Genomic DNA, 19,174 nt, shown 5'->3' on the forward strand with positions numbered 1-19,174 from the left:
GAATCCTAAAATGACACTATGAATTTTAGTTAATAATAATCTATCAATTATGGCTAATCAACTGTAACAAGTATAGCACAAAAATGCAAGACATTAATAACAGGGGAAACCATTGGGTTCAGGGAGGTGTATGGAAACTGTACTTTCCACTCAATTTTTCTATAAACCTAAAACTGCTTTGAAAAATAAACCCATTAAAAAAAAAAAAAAGATGATGCTGATCACTTTGAATAAAATGGATTGGAGTAGAGCTAGAGTGGAAGTAGAGGCCCAATTAGGAGACTTCTGCAATCAGGTCAAGAGATGGTAATAAATTGGACTAGTGTAGATAAGTATAAAAAGGGGAGAATCAAAATATTTTAGGGCGTTGGTATGAGAATTAGTGGTAATTTGAATATGGGTTAAGAGGGAGGGGGATGTACTGATAAATGACATAGATTTTTGGCTGTGTAATAGAAAACAAGCAAAATTCCAAAGTACACATTTTGAGAGATGGATACTTTCCGAAGCCACCAGGATGGGTCCATGGCAGCAAGGGATTTGTGAAAGATAGCTAGAAAGTTCAACAGAACATTCATAAAAGAAGCTAATGGAATAATACTTTACATCTTAGAATTGTTTCGATATTCCCATCCTATCCTAGTCAACACGGGCTGTTATAACAAAATACTGTAAACTAGGTGGCTTAAATAATACATATTTATTTGTCAAGATTCTGGAGGCTGACAAATCCGAGAGCAAGGTGCTAGCAGATATGCTTCCTGGTGAGAGCCAGCTTTCTGACTTGCAGCAGGCTGCCTTCTCACTGAGTTTTCATAGGGCAGAGTTCGCGGGGAGAAGCACTCCTGTCTCTCTTCCCCTTATAGGATGTTAATCCCATCATGAGGGCCCCACCCTCACGACTTCATCTAAACCTAATTACTTCTTAAAGTCCTTACCTATAAACACTGCCTACTAGAAGGTGGGGGAGGAACAGAAAACTATCCCCCAAATTGAGGAGGCACTCTGAGATTGAAAAACAAAGCAGGCAACTGACTCCATACAGTTCACACAGTTTTATTTAGGGTAACTTACTGCCAGGATGGACTGGGCAGGTGATGACCCAGACCCTGAACAGCTATTCTCTGCAAAGTCTGGACCTTAGTCTATAAATTTTATAGAGCAAGGGGACAGATGGTGGGGCAAGGGTGGTGGGCACTATAGAAAGATCAAAGAGTTTGCATGCATTTCAAAGGGTTGGCACACCTAATTGACAGCTAAACTTTAGATTTTGTGGGCCACCTGTGAGTCAGGAAGAGAAAAAACTATGTTATCTCTAACAGATTTATGGAAGCCTGAAGTAAGCCTCCCCCCATCCCAGCCTTGATGGCTATTTCTAAAGTATGTATATTAATCTCCAAGAGGCCCAGAACATGTAATCCCAACACTGTCAGCACTCCTACACCATCATGTTCAGGGCAGGGGCTTTAACATAAGAATTTTGAGGAGACACAAACATTCAGTCTATAACACACCTCTAGCCCTAAGCCAGAACCGCATTATTGTATAACATAAATTTAACTCCATACAACTTAAGTACAAGATTATATATGCAAAACAATACTTAAGATTTTAAAAGCAACCAGTTATTTAAAATAATTTAAATATTTAACATTTTGAAATAAAACTTCCTCTCTCAAAGGAAGCTCAGTGTTCACAGATGCTGTTTGCTGTATTTTTAAGTCCACCCTGTCTCTCTCTCTCTCCACCCCCCTCAAAAAGCTGATTGCCTAATAAGCAAGGACTCATGTATCCTATTCTCCAATTTCCATCAATGAAAACTAGCAGCAAAAATGCCCCAGAACTCTAAATTTACAATGATCACATTAGGGGAGAATAAAGCAATCAAGATCCAGATAATTTTGGACTTTATAGTCTGTAGTCAACACCTTAAATCTCATCTGGAATCAGAGCAGATCACAGAGCGGTGCTGTAATAGCCAATGAAAACATTATCACAGCTTGATTATGTAGTAATATGATGCATTTCTCATGTTTTCATTAAAAGAGCGTCATACCCACAAAACTTTTGAATAGACCATCTCTGGAGAGAGTAGTTCAAAACTATCATCTTATTAAAATATAACTCCTGCTTTGGTTGCTTTTACTTGTTTTCTTTAAAGTTTCAAACTATGGTATATGCAGCCAGAAGAACACAGATTATCCCTGAGACCTAACAGAACAGGGCCTTATGTTAAACAGAGGCCCAAGAGTCTAATTACTATGCTGCTTCCTCAAAATGTATTCCCTTCACCCACCACCTGTCCATTCTATCCCCAGGGCATCAACTTCTGAGTCAGAGTTGAGATGTACACTCCAGCTTTTATGCCTGGCCCAACCTCATTCACTTTAAGTCAGTTTTGGTTTTTGTTTTTCCTTTTAAAAAAAAAATCGCCTCCTTTCTGTCACAGAGCCTCAGAGAGTTCTGCACCTGAATGTCATAACTTGTCATGACCTAAGCTTGTGTTCACTGATGGGAACTTGGGAGAAAATGAGCTGGGAGAAATGGATGAGACCAGCGGAAAGTCAGAAAAAAAAGCTATGGATTAAAAAAAAAAAAAAAGGATGGAAGAAGAGGATATTCAGGAGTTTTCCTCAACCTCTCATTTCCCCAAAATTACATCCACGGCCTGAGAGCTGTTCTTGATCTCCATTCATTTAACACTCACAGATCACAAGGATTTCAGGCAGAACACAGGGGAAAGTTAGAGCTGTGAGAGGTCATTAGTCTTCACATGGGAAGAGAAAGAATGCGTAGTCATCCCCTCATCCTCAGTGACCTGTTGTAAATGATAATTTTTATGTCAAACTGAAATTTTCTTCATTCTTTCTTATGTAAATGTATAAGGGCTATTCTACACTAAGATGGGTCACCAAGGTAGCTTATAGATTTTCCTTCCCTTGAGACCTTTAAAGAAGATAAATATCAAACTGTCTTTGAAGGATGACATGGAATCCTTACGACAGGTTGAAGAATGAATTAAAAAACCTTGGCTGTCCCTAGTGCCTATGAGTCAGGAAAACCAAAATGAAACAAAACATTAGCTATCTTCACTATATAAAACAATTCCTTTAAACACTCTCTATTTCCAGTGCAGCAATTTTTCTTTTTTAAATGTAACTCTCTGCCACCCTGACATTAAATGTCAAAGTAGCACCAACTCTGTCCATTTGAGCTACAAAATTAATTGACTACTATGAAAAATACCAATGTAGCATAATGAGCCACAGAAGACCCATATCAACACTAAATTAGAAGACATAACTGCCTTTTAGAACTCAGTTATGCCCAAGTCTGCAGTGTCTAGTAATTAATGCAGGGTGACTGGAATGTTTATTAAAAGTACTAGGATATCTGACATCTTCTGAGTCGACATAGAATCTAAGACAAAGATAAGTTCATCTCTTTAGAACTCCAGGTACTAAGAGCTGATGAGTCTTAAAATAGCAACAGGTTGACCAATGTCTGGCATATAGTAACTAAATGTTGAATAAATGGACTATATTTCTTTCTTCTGTCCTTTGTTCTTTTTAAGATGACTAGTTACTGCCCTTCACAATATGCTCAGACCTCTCTCTCCTTCCAGTATGAAATTTGGATTAACATATCTTTGCTTTCTTTTTCATTCAGGGTATAATTGCCTGGACGGCTACATGTACAAGAAGGAAACTAGACCACTATCTTACACCATATACAAAAATAAACTCAAAACGGATTAAAGACTTGAATGTAAGACCTGAAACCATAAAACTTTTATAAGAAAACATAGGTAGTAAGTTCCTTGACATTGGTCTTAGCAATATTTTTTTAGACTAGTCCCCTCAGGCAAAGGCAACAAATGCTAAAATAAACAATTGGGATGGCATCTAACTAAAAAGCTTTTTCATAACAAAGGAAACCATCAACAAAACATAAATGCAGCCTATTGAATGAGAAAAGATATTTGCAAATCATACATCTGATTAAGGAGTTAATATCCAAAATATATAAAAACGTACATAAGTCAATATCATAAAACAACTTGATTAAAGAATGGACAAAGGGCTTGAATAGACATTTTTCCAAAAAATACATACAGATGGCCAACATACAAATGCTCAACATCACTAATCAGGGAAATGAAAATCAAAGCCACAATAAGCCATCACCTCACACCTGTCAGATTGGCTATTATCAAAAAGACAAAAATAACAAGTGTTGGTGAAGATGTGGAGAAAAACTCACCCTTGTACACTGTTGGTGGGAATATAAATTGGTATAGCTACTATGGAAAATAGTATGGAAGTTCGCTAAAAAATTAAAAATAGAACTACTATACAATCCAAAATTTCCACTTCTGGGTATTTACCTGATGAAAACAAAAACACCAATTCAAAGAGACAAATGCACCCCTATGTTCACTGCAGCATAGCCAAGATATGGAAGCAACTTAAGTGTCCATCAACAAGTAAATGGATAAGGAAGATGTGGTATGTACATACAATGTAGTATTACCCAGCCATAAAAAAAATAATAATAATAAAATCTTGCCATATGTGACAAGGATGGACCTTAGTTTAATGCTAAGTGGAATAAATCAGATATGATTCCACTATAGGTGGAATCTAAAAAACAAAACAAACAAAACAGAAACAGACTCATAGATACAGGAAACTGTTGGTTCCCAGAGTGGTAAAGGGCTAGGGGATGAGTGAAGGAGTTTAAGAGGTACAAACTCCCAGTTATAAAATAAATAAGTCTTGGGGATGTAATGGAGAGCACAGAGAATATAGTCAATAATAATTGTAACAATTCTGTATGGTGATAGACAGTAACAGGACTTATGGTGATCATTTCATAATATATAAAAACCACAAATCACTATGATGTACACCTGAAACTAGTAGGATATTGTATGTCAATTATACTTCAATTTAAAAAAAGTATAATTGTGGGGTGCCTGGATGGCTCGGTCAGTTAAGCTTCCAACTCTTGATTTTGGCTCAGGTCATGATCTCAGGGTGGCTCCAAACTCAGCAGGGAGTCTGCTTGAGATTCTCTCCCTCTTCTTCTCCCTCTACCCTTCACCTCACTTATGCACATTCTTTCTCTCTCTAAAATAAAATAAATCCTTTTTTAAAAAGTGTAATTGCTTATATCTAGATTCTTATTGGCTTATTTTACGCAGCTGAGGTTTATGTTACCTTTGTTAAATCTTGAGATCAGTATGAATCTCAGTAGATCTTTCAATCATTGCTGAAATACATTTTTGAAAGTTCAGCAAGAATATTAATTTTCTTTTCTAAATTGACCACCTTCTCCATCTCAACTAGAAACTGAACAACTGGAGTGTAAGCTAGATTAGGCCCAGACTTCGCTGATAATTTCTAACATTCATATACCTGTCTATAGTATTCAACAATTGTTATTTTATCACTCCAAGAATTCTTTATAATAATTTACCTGTAATAAAAATTTGCTGAGGTATAAGCAGAGATATTTCTACTGCTAAATTTCTAGGGTTATGATCTGGATATCTACTTGGATAACCAAGTTCCAAGAATCTGATTCTTACATACACAGCAATGTGAAGAACCATTTTACCAGATCTTCCCTTAATTCAGCTCTTGTGACGAATAGTCACCTAAAAGGTATGGCGATGGTGATTTTGGGGGGCTTCCTGTGGTTCTAAGATCCTAATGGAAAAAAACTGAGGAATGCTGTGGGCTTTGGGGCTTCTCTTTGTAGATGACCTACTACAACCAAGAAATGTTTCCACTGACTTAACATCTACTATAAAATTTCACTTCAAAAGTTGACTTTATTTTGAAAAGCTAACATGAAATCACCAAAGAGATTATTTCTAAAGTAGTTCCTTTAGGTATAGCCTTAATACTGAATGCCCAACAATCATTTATTTTATTTCCTCTCATTTATAACTAATAGGAGATATAATTCTCAATTTTTTCTAAGGTTATCACGAAACAAAAGATGTTATATTAAAAAAATTTTTGATCTCATCTAATTGTCTAATGCAACAAGAATTTGTCAATTAATCTACTAATATTTAAAGTTAATTTTAGGTTAGCTATTTTGTTTAAGTTGGTTTTCTTTCTTTGTTAAAAAATTGGGTTTATTTCTTAAAAATTGCAAAGGATGAAATGGTTCATTAAAGTCAGCCAACAGATAGGTTCCACAAAATTATATAATCTAAAGTAGAAAATAATTTTAAGGCCCAAAATAACAAATGGAAACCTTGTACTTTGCATTTAGAAGACATTTTATAGCATTTTTGTCTTTCTCGAATTTTCCCAAAGCCTCTTATTCTAAGAATTAATTTCCCCTTCCCTAAAGTGAAAAGTCCACCTTTCCAAGTAGAGTATAAAACAGGATCTAGATTTCTCTAATATGGTAATTTATGACTTAAAAACCCCTAGATTCAGTTGTTTAATAGCAACAGCTATAATTACATCCCGTTTTTTGACACTGCTTTCCTGATTTGATCCTATTTAAGCTTTTCAAGAACCAACATAGTGACAACTTGTGCATTGAGAAGAAATCAAGAAAAGTAGGATTATACTCAGATGAGCATACACTCATGTCATGTTCAACAAAATACTCTGGAAGCTTTGAATGTTTTCTAAAATGTTAAATATTTCATGGTCACAAAGATAAACTTCTCTGTGTCATTCTAGGAGTTGGGTTTGTTTGTTTCTACAATGCCTGTGCACCCTCTTATGGTCATTTTAGGATTTGCTTTATTGGGAGATTCAATTTATTCAAGGCTATTCAAAGGTTTCATCTTGTAAATTTGAATTTTTATTAGAATAATGACATTTACACACTTCACACCTTTAAATCTGTGATTTCATAATCCCAAATATTAATTGAAGCTCACACCTCTTCACACTGTTGAGAAAACCAAAGTAGATTGAGTTGAGGTTACTAGGATAATAATTAGGAAGCACTCCATACTTTCCAATTATGTCTGACATATTAACAAGCTAATAAGAATTGTAGATTCTGCCTCCTACGCATAAAACAACTCAACAGTAAGGCCATGATTAGGATCACAGGCCTTATTTCCTGATACCGATATGACAAAAATCAACTTAGAATTTGTTTGGGCCTGTTTACAAAGCATGAAAATGACTTCTATAAGACAATAACCTAAAAAGAACACCGGAAACGTGGCTGTTTTTCATTAAAAAGTAGCAATAGCAAGATGAAACACACACGCACACACACACTTTATAGTTCAATTGATTCATATGTTGTCTTGGAAACGTTAAATTCCTTTAAACCTAGAGATCTTAAAAAAAAAAAAAACAACTAATGATCAATTGTTACCCTTCTATTATGTTTAATTTGACACGCATAATAAAAAGAAAGACTGCTTATTCCTTTCCTGACTTAAAATCTCCTTCTTTCTATTACTTATGGTTTCATGTTTAGAAAGCATTTAGGAAAAATGTAAAAATTATAATGATAAGCTTTATTTCTGAGTTCATGTTGCTGCTAGTGATAAGGATATCTGCTTTGTGGTGAAGAGAAGCAACTGTCCAAACTCTACATATGGCAGAGGAACTACTATTTAAAATATTTGTGAAGAGAACTGTTGTTGCATTTCCATATATTTTTTTCTTAGTGGGGTGACTGCCTCACATTGTAAGATTGAAGTGTAACTTGAGCACTGTATGGACTTTAAATTTCTAACTTAAATTACATTCATATTTTTGTCAGAAAAGTACTTCAGAACCAACAGATATATCTATAAATCAATAACTTTGGTTTCAAAATACAACTACTATTACTAAGGGCACAAAAGTGCACTAAACCAAGAGTGCAAGAAATCCCATGACTGAATAACATTTAAGGAGACAGAAAACACAATTTCAACAAGCTAAAGTCAGATATTACATAGGATGATGCTCCAAATATGTAAGTTTCTGTTAATTCCCAAATTACAAATGAAATTTAAAAATACAATCTGGGGTGGTTGAACTGAAAAATGCAATGATTTCTCACAGTAGATAATAGCACTTACAAAGATCACCAATGCCTGCAAGGTATCAATCCATAGGTTTCCTATATGTTATTCAGTGTGTCAGATTTGTTCACAGCAAATACATATTTCAGAACATTAGGTTATTGCCAGTTCCAGAAATGTTCTTTATAATCATACTTCCAAAGAATCTAAAATCCTACAAGTCATCGCTCTTACAATGCAACCATGTACATTGTCTAAAATACCTTATTCATGGTTCATAAACACTGAAAAATCTGATATGAAGTTAACGAGTGAGCCCTACCAGCACCTCCTTGTGCATGCATTCTTTCACAATAATAATAATCATTGACAACTGGAATCTACTTTATAAATATGTGTATCTTTTTTAAAAAGTGAGTATGTTTTGCTAATGAGCATTGCAAATACAAGTGTTCAAATGTATCCTATTCGACAAAAGTCTGATGTGTCCTACAAAAGTCTGATAAATTAATTGTGCATTCAAAGATATAAAACAGTTAAAATCTACTGGCCCCAGCAATGACTTAGGAAGACAGTATTGAGGGTTGTTTGAAAGCAGAGTAACCCAGGGGTCCTAAATTACTTAGCATAAAATTCCATGCCCTCAAAATCAGCCATAGGACAATACTTTTCATTTCTTCAGCACTATACCTTTGCACATCCCAATGATTACATATTTACCTCCCTCTATCAGAAATAATGCCCTCCCTTATTGTAGTACATCATTATATATTGGGACTTATCACATGATAATACAAATGATTTGCTTGAATGCTTATCTCTCCCAATAGACTGCCATATATTATTTCTTAAAGACAGGAACTGAACTGATTTATTTTTATATTTCCCAGGACTTGAAAAGTACTAGGTGATGAAGCAACAAGATGGTTTTGGAGTCCAAAACATCATTTTGAAGACCTGTGCTTTAATCCTAGGTGCACTGAACTTTCCATTTTCCATATATGTAAATGATTAGGTATTTTATTCCTTACAGGATTCCTGGGAAACTGAAAGATACCTATAAAATGACTAGCCCGGTGCCAGGCACATAGAAGGCACTATTCTATGTGCTCAGTAAATGTTAGTTGAATTGATCTTTCCCTGCAGCTCCTTCCATGTACATATTAACTCAAAATCTCTCCAGATTTTTCAAAATTTAAACAACTATCATGTTCCTTCTTACGCTTTGTCATATACCATAATTTAAACATAATCATATCTATAAAAATAAAGAATTTTACTGTATATTCAGGAAATTTAGGCATTCGAAAACAGTAAGTTCAATTTTTTCCAGGCATAAAATACCTTAAAAAATGGGAACTAAAGTTCAGGGCATTCAGCTTTATTTTCTCTTCTATTTCTCAACAAAAGAGAAAAAAAATGCTTCAATATTTATAAGACTAAGAATAATGGATGTGCATAATTTTGCTTTAACATACATTTCTGCCTTTTAAAACCAGTTTAAACTCAGTGAAAGGCCAAGAACATGGACTTAATTATGCAGGGAAAAAAAGAAGATGCTTTAACTGTAGTGCACATTCAATAGACAAAATCCAAAGAAAGCAATCCTGCCTGAAACGTTTACAAATCAATTCATTATATTGATTTGGAATGAGTTGTGCTGTAATTTAAAGCATAGATTACCACAGGCCAAACTTGATAAAGTTCTTTTTTAAAGGTTCTTCACTTGGCTATGGACATGACCTGAGAATTTTCAAGGAACAGTGACTCGCCTAACCTTAACAAAAAAAAAAAAGCTACTCTGTGTGTAAAAACTACATTTTAAGGAGTAATGATTAAGAATTAATCACAACTAAATTTCAAAAGTACAAAAAATTGTCTGAGTTAATAACTTTAATAAACCATTGATATTTTGAAAAAAGGCAATGTGTTTCTATTTCATAATGATTTACCCTATATACAATGTATAGATGTTTCCATCTCATTTCCTAGCTCTAATGTAGTTCTGGAAGAAAAATTTAAGATTTGGTTCTGTTTGTTTCTTCTTCAGGGAAAAAGCTGTTCCTTGGGGAACAGTGATTACGCCTAAGAGTCCTTTTGTCCCACTCAAATCTCCTGATAACTCAGTGTTTTATCTTAAAGCAACTAAAATATTTTGTCACTTTTTTCACTTATTCTTAAAAAGTAGGGATAATAATAGCTGTTACTACATAGGGTATTTCTCAGGAAGCACTGAAACTAGGGTTCAGAAAAGCTCATCTAATTTTAATTACACATCAAGCATGAAGTCAACTCTTCAGTTAATTAAGTGGCTAACTATGTGCTTCCTGGAGGAAAAAGAATATTTGTTAAAATCATTTTCTTCATAATAAAATACAGGACCTAGTGAATGATACTGCCCCCTCCATTCCCCTGTTCCCGGGGGGGGGGGGGGGAGGAACACAGCAGAAGTCCAGAGAATATAAGTAAATAAAATAATAACTTGTAACTGAGTCATTCCTGAGTCCCAAGAATCAATGTAACAAGGTCTTCCCACAACATTAAGTCTCCTTCAATGAAATTTCTCTTGGGCCTCAGTTTCTTCATCTGAGCAATGACCCTGATTTCTCAATTCTCTTGTAGTTTTAAGTGTTGTGAGTTCTTAATAAGTTAAATTGGGCTAATAACAGAAATCAATTAGTCTGCTGTAAGCTAATGTCTAGATGACACATGGATATACAAACATATGAATGTTTAAATATGCAATATGTAAGATATTTAAACACATGTATAGATCTATTAAAAATCTAAGAAACAATTAAATTTTTGATACATCTTCAAAATTCATCATTTGTGGTAAAATGACACAAAAAAATTGTGAAAAACCAAGTAGAATACCTCAATGGGAACAAATTATTTTCCAGGTTTCTCTTCTTTAAAATGAAAGCAGACAAACACAGCAAAATTATGATCTATGAAACAAATTATAACTTAAAGAGGAAATTTTAAATTATTTCCACAAATGCCTAGAGAAGTTTAAGCTTTCTAAAATGTGCTACCCTGTTAAAATAGAGTATTTTAGCTTCATAAAAGATTTCTTGAAGTTTGCCACAAAATTTCAAAATAACCACATCTTCATCAATAGAAAAATAAACGATTTTGCTGTGACATTTTTCCTGCAAATTTTAACAGGATTCAAACTACCTAATCTTTCTAATTTTAAGTATTCAGTGTTTATTTTTTCTTATTGTAGAATAAGCAAAAAAAAAAAAAGGAAAAAAATAAGCTGACTTTTCTCAGTTATTAGTCCCACAATTAAAACAAAATTCAGTCTCTAAACCAGTATTTTTAAATACATTTATCTTATATTCAATTGATTGCAAAAATAATTCTTGAAATAAAATGAATTAGTGATAAATTTAAAGATTCCTTACTAACGGTGTTACTTGTGTAGATTTAAAAGATACATCCCTTTCCAAGCTGACTATACACCAAAAGTCACAACCTTTACTAGCACTGCCACCTGCTGTTGATTCTAAATCATTTTCCAGCATATATCAATAAAAAATCAAAATAAAATTAGCATGGGCAAACTGGTCTAGAAAACAAGTAGCAACACAGATTTTAGAGACAATTTGCGTGCAAACCACGGATAAAGTTTTTCCTAACAAGAGATAAAGTTATATCTATATTGTAATAAGCCTCTTACTATGCAAGAGGAACAAAATAGGTAACTGTAAAGGCCCTGAGCCTTTTTAGTTATGCACATTTGTTCGTGGTATAGTTTTAAAAGAGCATAATTTATCTGACAAAAAAGAGAGGGTTGCAGTATCCAGAAAAATGAGAGTAATTAAGTTCTTCCAGGAGGAATTATATGATTTCCTTCTAACTGAGTAAGCCATGTCTAATAAATAAAGGAAGATATAAGCATGTAGGGAGATACAATGTGGCAAAACTGGTGAATCTACCTGGAGGATATAGGGGAAAGCATTTTTTGAATCTTTCAACTTTGCTTAAGTTTACAAACTTTCTAAATAAAAAGTTGGAGAAAAAATTATAATGTGCTGATATTTTTAATCTGTTTTACCAGTGCAGTTAAACATTATAAACTTTAAGGGAACACTGATACTATAATAGACAAATTTAATATGTATTTTTAAGTCTGAGAAAGGTGGAAATACTTTTTTTTTAAAGAATATTGAGGCTTTCTTTTATTTTCCCCGTTCTAGAGAAACATGATTTACAGCAGCCGAGGGTCTTATGGGAGATGGCTAGTCATGTAGCTGGAGCAGTGACCTAACACTGCCTCTTGGGGAAGGCAGGAACAAAGTGTACAAAAGAACATGAGTATACCCAATACTTTTTTCTTTTATAATTTAACAGCTTCAAAACTGAACTGTTAGTTGCCTTGAAAGCTTTACCAGTGTGCTTCCTTTTCCCTGTCTATCAAACAGTAAAAAAACATAACTGAGAACTTCTTTAAAACATATTCATGAGGATTTTATTATTATTAAAAAGAAAGAAAATTCATTTTAAAGCTGCTTATTTTTTTACCAGGAAACCTAACATTTGCATAAAAGACAGCTTTGGGGTTGTCTGTACAACTCTCTTTCTGTGGATTTTCCCTCCCAATTCCCCTATCATAGAAATTTAAATTCCATGACTCTAGCCAATTATAACCTACCGGCCAGTGCTTCTCTCTCCTAGGAGTTCAGAATTGGAATTCAGAAAGGATAAGTTCAGTCTCTGATGCTTTTTGAAGTGGTGACAGGAAAACTCAAGAGCTATGGGATTGTCATGGAGTACAAAATGCATGGAAAGGCAGAGAGAAATGTCCATATGCACAGAGAAAATAAGGAAAGACATGTACAGAAATAAAGAAGAGAAGACGACACAGAAAGAGATAGGGAGTAATGTCTTAAAGTTTTCCAGTCCCACATGAGCCCAGGAGCCCATGGGCTTCACGACATTCCCTTGTATTCATTTGCCCCCCCACCCTACCTCCCAACCTGTACTCACACTAGTTTACAGTGGGATTTTGTTTCTTAAAGACAAAGCCTTGACTCCAACAATTTGTTGATACAAGAGATACAGAGAAATTTTTGATACAACAACCAAAGAATTAGAACCCCATCCAATAATAAAAAATTAAAGATACAGATATTGCCTATGAAATACAAATTTAGAGATAAGCAACCTCAACATAAAACTGCAATATTTACCTTAACAGAGGCCCTACCTAGGAATTACAGTGGTGACTGTGGCAGATTGTATTATTTCTTCAAAATATTCATTCCTCCTCCTTTTAAATTCCCTCTCTAGTAATTCTCTCAGTGAAAGCAATATATTTCCCACCACCACAACCTCAGGTTTGGCTACATGACTTGCTTTGGCCAATCCAAAGTAAGCCCAAGTGACTGTGCCTTTGCCAAGCAGGAACGTGAAGCCAGCTTCCAGTTTCACAGTCAGTCTGCTTTCCTTTCTCTCTGACCACACAAGAAAAAACAATGGTGAGCCTGTGTTACAATAATGCGCGGATGTGTTACCTGTCAACCTGCAATAGGTGCAAAACAGGAATAAGAAATAAACCTATATTGTTGTAAGTCCCTGAAATTTTAGAGTTGATTGGATCAGCAAAAGCAGACAGGTACATGTCTCAAATAGATACATTACAAATAAAGCCAATCGGTATGAAAGTAAATACTTCATCCTGGAGTTCATTTAAATATTGCCAATAAGCTCATATTTTAAATAAGGCTTTTTAATTTTCAAGCTATCATACTGTTGATGATTTTAAGGATCTTTATAGATAATGCTTACCAATGGATAGATTTAGTACTTCCTCCGTGTTTCTAAGAATGGTCAACAGATTTATCAAAAAGACATACTTCTTCTTAAAATATATTTCAAAGATATTCTAATTTTGCCCTCTGTACTTTTCCAAAACCTGTATAATAAGGTTTTTCAAAACAATGTATTGATTGAGAAAAAGTTCTTAACAAATTGTATGCTTTCCTTCAATCTTATGAAAACAAACCGATACCAAGGGTTCTGATTCTTCCAAAGAGTACAAACCAAAAAAATTATTAATACCATTCCTATTTCCTTGGTCATTTTATAATACCAAAGGCCTTAAGTCCTCTATAATCCAGATATTAATTTTGCTGTTGTTTAAGTAGCTCTTTCTGAAAGCAGTATCATATTTAATAGAGTTTTGATAGCTGGAAATAGTTATCAAATAACTGTAAGATAAAATATGAGGCTAATGCTATACATTCTGCCATTAAGTTTAGCTATGTGACTTTAGGGAAGTTATCAACCTCTCTGAGTCAGTAGAGAAACTTAGAAAAAATGAGGATAATAATCTATGACTACCACATGTTGCAGGAACCAAATAATGCTATAACCTCTTCCCTATCCTAAAAAAACAAAAGGCCACATGATCACAACAGAAGCAGAAGAGATGCATAAATATAGTTTCCATAAACCTTAGTACAAAAACTAGATTGTTGAAGAATCAAGTAATGTTGGAAACTGCTTCTACTTCTCCACTAACCCCACTATGAAAACCACAATAAACTGTATTAATAAGAGAATTTTCTCATGTAATTCACTTTTTTATTCTAGGTGGTCATTTGAAAAACATCTCCATTTCAAGAAAAAAAAAATACTTTCATGTCCTTAACAAAAGAGATTAAGAAATAATCCCAACGTGTTTTAAATTGCATATGTTAATATTTTTCTAAGCTTTTTACTTGTATTTACTCATTTAATCCTTATAACAATTCTATGAGGAAGCTACCATTAATTAGTCCATTCTTCATATAAGAAAACTAAGGCACAGATTAAGTAACTGTCCAAAAGTCACAGCTCTTAAGTAGCAGAGTCAGGTTTTGAAACCAGGCAGGCAATATTAAAACTCCATTTCAACCAAATAGTATCATACCAATACAAGTGAACCAAAAAGAATTTAGGGAAAAAATGCAATGTAGTTGTGTCAATAATAAACTACTATTTCATTAGTACATATTAAGCCTGTCTTTTAAATAATCCCATTCACTTAAATTATTGAAATTTTATATTGATAGAAATCATGTAAATGCATCAACTAACATAAATGTTGTTCATCTAAATCCATTACTTCCATTGCTACAATTTCTTTCATTGTTATTGATGAATCAACTTCAAAAAGTCCATTTTTGTTTCACCAGTGCAGCTGAGAAATTTTCATCTCTGAGCTAGATTTTGTTCTTGGTAATGAAAAAGTAAAGTTGAAAAAGCTAGGATCATGAACAAATAAATGTGTGGTAACTGCAACACAATAAGTAACAGCTATGGCATCTGTAACACAGTACTCCACAAGAATGCATTCCGAATTGGATATATATAGCATGTATCTATCATATCTTTTAATACCTTTTAAAGAATGAATATATAAAGATGGCAATGTAAAAAAAAAAAAAAAGTCCCACAGAATGACGGACTTCTACACACCTGGAATGTGTAAATGTATAACAACTCTCTGCAAATAGTGAAAGAAACATATCTTAGATTGAGATTTGAATACTAATGACAAGTTTTTGTAAGCTATTACTTTTATTAGAATATATGCCATGTAAATAGAGAAATTTCAACTCTGAAATTCCAATTTGGAATTATATTCCAAACCTTCAAGAAAGAAGATTCAGTTTAATTTAAATAACTTAAATTTGACATATTCAAATAACTCAGATCTTCTAAATTTAAAGAAATGAAAAAGAAAATATCCAAGTCCCAATATCAGAGAAAGGTGACAAAAATCCATTACTTTCAGGAGAAAAGAGTCAAACATTTCCAAGGAGACTATTTGACTCCTTAGAAAAACTAATTTGCCTAAAATGAGCCAGGATTTTATTATTGGTCCATTATGAAAAAGCAGATCTTACGCATTTTATTCCAATTTTTAAATGAGAAAATTCAGACAAATTAAATATAAAAGAAGGGTCTCTATATTTTTACATCGAAATTTGCTCAAGACAAGTTATCAACAGAATAGAAATTTGGTTATACCAATGTGTCACAGAATAATGATTACTGTAGTGAGAAATACCAGTTTCTGTAAATTCTCAAAACAACTTTCATTAGTACTGTAAACTGCATAGAACTAAAACAACAGTTGGGAAATTACTACATTTCAGTTTTTAAGAAACTTGGTGAGGGCTCTTCTCCCACCCCACCCCCGGGAACATATCTGTTGCTTTTCTAACAAAATCAATAGGCCCAAGAGGGCATCTACACACATTTCCAAATTTCAATAATAGTCAACATATTAAATAACTAATCCAGTACAATGCACTATTCCAAAGTAGTGTTTGGCCAATATACTGCTTCAGAGAGATACTGTAATTGCTTCACTCCACTTTCAATGAACGATCTATAATGAAAGCTGCTTTTTTAGGCTTAACCTAGAGCTGTACCCTGTGGGAAATGATAGGTCTTTGTAAAATGTGTTACAATTTACTAGTAAGGATGCAGAAGAAGCACAACTGATGAACCAGCAAATCTGCTCTGACTTATTTGGTCTTTGCTGCATGAATTTGAATATTATCAAAATACATTATCCTTATCCATAACCTGCTTCCTATGATTCACTCTATCCTCATACTCATTTCAAAAGGAACTTTAGGCACTTGAATATTTTACATACCTGTGCTGGTCCTATGGCATTACATAAAACAGAGTATTTTTCTCTAAAGGACAAAAATAAAGCTTTGAATAGGAAGAAGTAACCAGGTGAATATTTAGGAACTGGACAAAATCAGACAACATTTACACAGCAATATTTATATATAGAAAAAAATTTTTTAGAGGAAGGGGGAGGGGCAGGGGGAGAGAGAGAATCTTAAGCAGGTTCAACGCCCAGCGTGGAGCTCAATGCAGGGCTCAATCTCACAACCCTGAGATCATAACCTGAGCCGAAATCAAGAGTCAGATGCTTAACTGACCGAGCCACCCAGGTGCCCCAACAATATTTATATTTGATACTGATATATAATCAGAATTTCTCACCTAAAAATAATGCAAAGTTACTTTCCCTGAATATTTACCAATGGCCATCAGGGAACCATGGAGATGTGGATTAAGATTCTCTTTCCACCAATAACCAATTGTTTTATCTTGAACACACCTGTTAGTTCTTCCCTCCCTCCCTCTGGCTCACTTCTTACCTTCATTCCTTCATTCTTGATTAACTCATGAATTCATTTAACTTCTATAGAGGGTAATAACATGTGCTGGGCATTATGGTTGCCTCTAAGTCTAAAAAGATGAACAAAATAGTTGCTCCCAAAGGAGATCCTAATCCTTTGAGTGACAGGAAAAATAAATACCTATACTATAAAATATTATAAGATAGATTCATTCAGAGTGCTCTTGAAACAAAGGGATATAACTCAATTTCCCAGAGAGGGTGACACATGAACTGAGCTTTGAAAATCAAGTAGGCATTACTCCAGAAGAGGCGGTATAGGTGAGAAGTGGAATGGGGTAGGTATTTCAACCAGAAGAAATAGAAGTGAGATGCCACATCCTTTATAATTACTTAACTATGGGTCTAGGGTAGGTACCAAATAAGGAAGTGATGGATTCTCCCAAGTTGGGTGCATACACCCAAAGGTGCATAAGACAAATATAAGAGTACAGGAATAAAATATTAAAACTTCTTTTACAATTATTCTTACCACCTTTTCCTCAAAATTCTATTTTTTGAACATAGTCTTTAATGGACATGATTTTTTAGTAAATAAAAAAACATGCATTGGGTATATATCCTCCCAAAATTTTAATTAGTGATATTGCAATAAAAGAAAAAGAAAGAACCTCATTCTATATTATCCTCAAAGTGATGCATAGTAATGAAGCATTTTAAGCAAATGAATAATGATTGGATTTTAAGATTTTATTTATTTATTTATTTATTTATTTGAAAGAGAGAGTGTGCACGTGCCCAAGAGCTGGGGGAGGGGCACAGTGGGGGGAGGGAGAGGAAAAGGGAGAGAATCTCAAGCAGACTCAGACCTGAGCTCTAGATCTCAAGATCCTGCGATCATGACCTGAGCAGAAACCAAGAGTTGGACACTCAACCAACTCAGCCACCCAGGCGCCCCAATGATTGGATTTTAAAAGGTCACTCTGACTGTATTCTAGAGGGTAAATTAGAAGATGAGCCCTGAGACAGGTAAAACAGTTATGAAGCCACTATGGTATTCCTAGTGAGAATATCTTAAATAATGATGGTGGCGCAAGAGGAATGCCAAGGAGGAGGCAGAGGCTGCTTGTAAGGAAAAAAAAAAAAGTATAAAACTATAAATCAGATTGATTTACATCATTTATTACATTTTGGGCCTTACACAATTCCACAAAGATAATCCACATACCTTTCCAAAAGGTGGCTTACAAGTCAAGTTAAAATGTACTATTATCCTATTAGAGATCATTAAAACTCAAAGATGAACTTAATATGCTTATTTCATGACTAGGACCAATATTTGAAAAGCAATATATTCACTATCCAAACTATATCATTCTAGTTTTTCTCATGTAAGCTCATTTAAATCTTACTCACAGACGATGAGAGGAAAGGAAGGAGGAGGAAGGCAAAGGTGAAGGTGAAAGGTACTAGATGATAGAAAGCTAAGATGCTCAGATGAGTATCTAATTATCCAATGCCATCATATTGGTGATAGAAGAAAGATAGTATTTGCTTCCATTTTCCTTCTCTGTTTTACCAGAAAGGTTCAAGAGGACAGGGACTTTTAAATAAATCTGTGTCCAAATATATCACAGATTTCCTTTGCTAAGAGCCAGAAACCAAACAAAAGAGAACAAATAATGAGATACAACTTAGGTAAGTTATGCTTTACCCACGGGAGTTTAAACAGTTGGATTTAACAAAATTAGATACATTCTGCATAACGGATCTCCATTAAGGTTAAACTCATCTGAGCATCTTAGCTTTCTATGGGAAAGGAAAAGATTTGATAATAGAACTTGATTAAGTCATACCTTCCAATACTATTCTCCATCAACATTTGAAGAATACCTTACCTATTTCTGAATGAATAAATTACTGTTCAAATTTTATTTCAGATCAAAGTGCTTAGTCCTACATAAGAAGTATCACATGGGTGGCCCTGTTGCCAGAAAAGC

At 34.1% G+C, this 19,174-nt stretch overlaps 1 long non-coding RNA gene across 1 annotated transcript in view; it reads right to left on the reverse strand.

Moving 5' to 3' along the window:
- LOC116632194 overlaps nt 1-19,174 on the reverse strand; it is a 192,547-nt gene that overhangs the window by 163,925 nt on the left and 9,448 nt on the right. The gene's annotated exons all lie outside the window — the stretch shown is intronic.

Source organism: Phoca vitulina, unplaced genomic scaffold (assembly GCF_004348235.1).
Source record: "Phoca vitulina isolate PV1807 unplaced genomic scaffold, GSC_HSeal_1.0 scaffold6, whole genome shotgun sequence".
Taxonomy (NCBI): Eukaryota; Metazoa; Chordata; class Mammalia; order Carnivora; family Phocidae; genus Phoca; species Phoca vitulina.